The following is a 5,454-nucleotide window of genomic DNA, read 5'->3' on the forward strand; positions in this document are numbered from 1 at the left end:
ATCGATGTTTATACACACAGCCATTACAGACATACCTTACACGCATGTACCGCTGGAAGTATACTCACACAGTATACACGGATATTTGTAACCTACCAAACTATACACGGAGTACGCTGTGCTATTTTATACCGCTTCCAAAGACGTAATAACGGTACCCATATCAATAGCGTGTTCTGAATTACGGAATTTCATTTCTCTTACAAACGCATATTCCTCTTTGATATTTGTGTATGTTACAATCAGCCTACGGGCACGAATTTTGCAATAAACTTTCTTTTCAGACGGCACTATGCTATGCTATTTTCAACTGCTTCTTCCAAAGAAGTCATACCCCACATCAGTAACGTATTCTGAATTGCATTGTCCCTTTCAAAAAAGCTCCTTGCAAATACATATTCCTCTTTCATATTTGTGTATGTTACAACAAGGAGCCTACGGGCACGAATTTTGCAATTAACTTTCTTTTTAGTCTGTTTATTATGAACGCTAATGTTACCACATCACAGGGTCATTCACATCGTTTACTCCCGATGCCCTGAGAGCGGCTCTACTCCGGGTGGCTCGCAGTTCGCGGGTATTGTGGCCGTGTCAATGGCAGAAAATATTTCGGCGTAATCGGATCTCCGGTTAGTTTCCCACGCCGATCTGTTTTCGCGCGCGTGCGCCCGCTCTCGTCCACAACAAACTTATGTGGGCTTTGTGATGGAATAATGTACTAGAGCCCGATTTTCCCAAGAAATGTTCACCAATTTTGTGTAAGTGTTCCGAAGCAAGGTGATTCTATTTCACAAGCTAGTTATGCATGTAGCTAGTTATGCATGTCGTTTGACGGCGTACTGTAATCTTGACGATACCCCATCAAGTTCAACTGAGGTCAATGTTCAAAAAAGCGACTTTCCCAAGAAATCAGATTCACCAATTTTGTGTAAGCGTTCCGAAGCAAGGTGATCCTATTTCAGCAGCTAGTTATGCATGTCGTTTGACGGCGTACTGTAATATTGACGCTACCCTATCAAGTTCAACTGAGTTCAATGTTCAAAAGCGTAGGTAGGAACTAAATGCTTATCGTCCAACGTTTGAAAAAAAAATGCTCGTTTTCAAACTTCAAAACGTTTTAATTTTTAAGATACAGAATTGGACAAGCGTGCACGCGTTTTGGCTAAAAAAAGAAACTACAAGTGCGCAGTGCCCACTTCTCACTCAGAGGAGACTTTGCGCCTAGCTGTTCGCACCTTCTTTGCCGAAAGCACTGCGCGTCTTTTTTGTCTTTAGGCGACACAATTGAATAAAACCTCTTTAACACTTCGCCATAGCGCCGCCTGGTACCGACAAGTTCAAAGACTTTGCGCCGTGTTCTCAGAGGGGGAGTTGGTGTTCACAGTTTTTCACCTTAGTGTGATTCTGTCTGTGCGCCTCCCGAAAATTTACATCAAATTTACATCCATTGTTGAAAATTGAGTAATAGAGGTCGGGTCACGAGCACAAAGCCAATGAACTGGTATTGTTCTGGTCATATATTGAATGTGGCAACATTTGAATATTTCTACTTTCCCAGGCTTGGGAAAAAACGTCTTTGTGTGTGTGTGTGCTTTCTGCTACAAGAATGTTGTAATTGACCCTGTTCTGCATAACAAGTATCCCAACAACAACAAACACCTCTGATAAAACACTCGACTGTGAACAATGCTGATCTTCTGAAGTTTTGTTATTTTTGGTCACGTGCCATGTACCTTGGCGTTGCTGGATTTGGTACCATGCATGTGACGGTGTGACCAGACACGTCACCCGCAAAAGAACGCTGCCATGGCAACGGATCTCGAACGCGAGTTCCAGTCTTAGTATCCTACGAGACGCTAACGTGGCGTTGAAATCTATCACGAGAAGTCAATTAAAAATCTTGTTCATTAAAGTGTGCCTGCAGGGCAAAAGTAACGATACAGGCCGGTACAAAAACAATGAATATGAATATATCGATCGCAATTACTAAATGAGCTTAGGAGACCTTGAGCGATGCCACATTAAACTCATTATAGCTATAGCGTTGGGGACAGGCACTTTCTTTGTTCAAGTCCATTGAAAAGTTATAGCCTCCTTGCTTTGTTCGGTGATATTTTTCACTTCACCTTTCTTTTGTTGGTGCTATTGTTTTCATGTAAAAATTTAGATTTTCTCACTTATGTGAGTTTTGACAAACTGACCATATCTAAACCTTCCAAGAAGCGAGAAGAAGCCGAACTCCTATGTTAGACTAGATGTTTTGTCCTTGTCTTTGTTCGGTTTGTTGTTAACTGTATTCAGCTCTGTTGGGCTAGTATGTGCAAGAAAGGTCTTCATTCAGTCATTATTACATTTTCCTACACTTAAAACCAGAATGTTGAAGCCAAGGTGAAACGCAGGTACGACTTTGTGTTCCATTTTCCTTCGCATCAGTAACATGGGAACAAGAGAAACTGCTCGTCAGACCAAGGAGCTTTTATCTTGGTCAGACGGTCGTGCTGTCCCAATTTGTCACACTTCTACTTAAAGATGTTATCAAGGTCATGTGAAGGTCGTCTGGAACGTCTCGAGCCCTAGCCCTTCCCAGTTGGACGTGCTGGGGGTCCAGCCATCCCTCATCTAGGCAAGCAGATGTCTGGAGTGAAGATCGCTGTGTTTCTCACACGAAAGCGCCACAACCAGCCTACGCGTGTCAAAAACATGACCCTACCATCTGCTTTGATAATTATTTTCGTCTTCATGATAATTGCATTATGGCATACTATAAGGAATATTTATTCTTCTTGAAGCGGAGAGTCGGTTTTATACTTTTTGTCTGGCCCGTGAACAAGAACAAAATGGTACAAAACAGAAAGCCTGACAAAAATACGTCAAAAAAACAGCCGGGCTGAATCTCAGCTTGAAGGAAATATTTTCATATCATCATTGGTGGATCTAACTATGTTTATTTGCTTTAAGTAAAATTTGAACTTCCTTGGTGGGTCTTATATTTCTTCCATTTGATTGCCAAAAATTGGACCAAAAATATATAGAGTCGATTTCAAGACACCGTGCGCGTGTTTGTTGCCACTGTTTAGAATATATTTTAAATCTTTGTAATGATTCATAATAATATTTGATGACTTCAAAACATTTTGAAGCTTGTTTACACTTTCTAAATGTTTCTCCGTGTTTCTCTATTCATTACGTATTCCTATATAATTTTTTTATTGATTGATTCATCAGATGATCAGTCTTTAGCATATCCGGTTTGCCTTGAGCTTGACGTCCCCAGGACGTTGACCCCCACCCTGATCACCCTGGGTAACCGGAAGATCAAGGTCACCGCTGTAGAACGCCTAATTACCGATATCAGCGCCGCTCGGGCACTCTCACGGGCCATACAGGGACAAACCCTGCCTTCTGAATGTTCCCATATGGTCCAGGGTCTCACTTTAGCTCTTCTGGGAGTAGAAGGACATATATACACACGGCAAAGAGTTCTCCTCATGCGTGATACTTCTGCCCTGAGTCTGTTTGATGTTTCAAAGTTAGTTTATGAAGTTGTGTAACGTTCTGTAAACCGTCACGAAACCATGTACAGTGTAGTAACAATACCTAACAATTTAGCAGCCTTACAGACAAGTGGCGCCAACAAAAAGCATATGCCAGCTTTCTTCACGGCAGCTTGTTTCAGAAACCGTCTCGGTAAAAACGACAACAATCGTCTTCTTTTGAATGTTTTGTTTGTCCCCTTTGTCGGAGCGAAGCGGTTCACACCTTCTGTGTGCAGAGCGCAGGTTTAGGACGAGTCGCACCTGTGGCTATTCCATCTTGTCATTCCTGATGACAGGACACCCCGGTAGCACCCAGGCACAAATTAGGCGCGTTGTTGTCTGTAAAAATGCCCGCTTTTCTATCATAAAAGATACCGCCATTGTTACTATGCGCTTCCCTGTCAATCAAATGGTATCTTGAACCCACAAACATTACATATGTAACACTTTCGTGGCAGGAGGGATCGAGTGAAAATGAGCTGTCAGTAACATGGTTCGTGAGAAATTGAGAAGAGACAAGATAAGTTGACACAACTTGAGACGTAGCCAACTGATATCCAAGCGTACTACAGCTGCCAGATCTCTTCAGACGATCTCTTCAGTAACGTTACAAGCCACGGAGGTTAGGCTTTTTCGAAAGCCTTTTAGACGGTTTTATCGGTCTTTCTAAAATTTATCTCGTCAGGTATTCTCTTTGATTTATATAGGACACAGAGAGAAAGCGCTATTAAAGCATCACCTTTGCTTGGAGAGTACTTTCTATCTACCTCGCAAATACTAGTATTTCTATCTCTCCGTTCTGATATAACCTCCTTGGTACGAGAGAACAAGAATTGAAAGACTCGGCACTGCTAGCTAAAGTAGGTTTGGGTTCAATTTACCCAAAGGACGAGGTTTTGATAACTGAGGAGAGATGCCTGCGACGGACTGACACATTTTTAACAATCGAGCGTGTCTTTTTTCCTAATTTCCTAACTGATGTCAGCAATATGATAAATGATTAAGTACAAATAAACTGCACCACAAAGTGACCTTTGGTTGTTTTCCAGGGTTCTATCACAACAAAATGGATGCCATGTCCTTTGTGGTTAAAGTTTGATTGACGTGATCCATACCCGGACACATCAAACCGTCCGTTCGACATTTTCTACATAAATCCTTTGGTTGACTTTGTTCAATGACAGGGCGAGTTTTATTTTCGTCGTTGTGATTGTTTATCTGTTTATTTGTATGTGGCTATCCGCTTATTTATCTGTTTATTTACTTAGCTGGAAATAAAACCGTGTGTCATCAAGACCAATATTATCTTAGCTTCGTTGTCGTTGTACAAGGGTGTGACTCTGTTCTTAGACATGAAAAAATGATTTTGGCATTCAAATGAAATAAAATTTAACAGATTTGCTGTTCAGGGCGCGGCGACAAAAGTGTATATACTTCTTGTACTAAAGTCTACTCGCCTACAGATGTAGAGTTTGGGCAAATGAATGAGGGACGGAGAGGTTTTGTTCCACATTTTTCTTGAAGACCGGACTTTCACCCCAATCCCGGTCGTGTTAATGTTTCACAACCTCCTTATCATCTAATTGTTTATTTTTCTTGAAAGCTTTGTTTATCCGACGCTGAGATTATGAAACTCATACCGGGCAAAACACGTCATAATCGGACTAAAGGACTGTCAAAACTATCGGTTCTCACCAACTAAGGGCAATCTGGAATTTGTTTTGAAAATATGAAAGCCTGACCCAAGTCATTTCACACGTTATACCCTTATCTCAACCAAGAACAATTACAAATATATGATTTTGCCTAGCATCCTTCGCAGACTTCTAATAGCATTAGCCTCCTTCACCGGCCTCTCTGGGAAGCTTGGCAATTTTTTTTTGGGGGGGGGGGGGGTAGGTCGATTCGCGATTTTAAC

This window comes from Branchiostoma floridae, chromosome 8 (genome assembly GCF_000003815.2).
Source record: "Branchiostoma floridae strain S238N-H82 chromosome 8, Bfl_VNyyK, whole genome shotgun sequence".
In the NCBI taxonomy this organism is placed as follows: Eukaryota; Metazoa; Chordata; class Leptocardii; order Amphioxiformes; family Branchiostomatidae; genus Branchiostoma; species Branchiostoma floridae.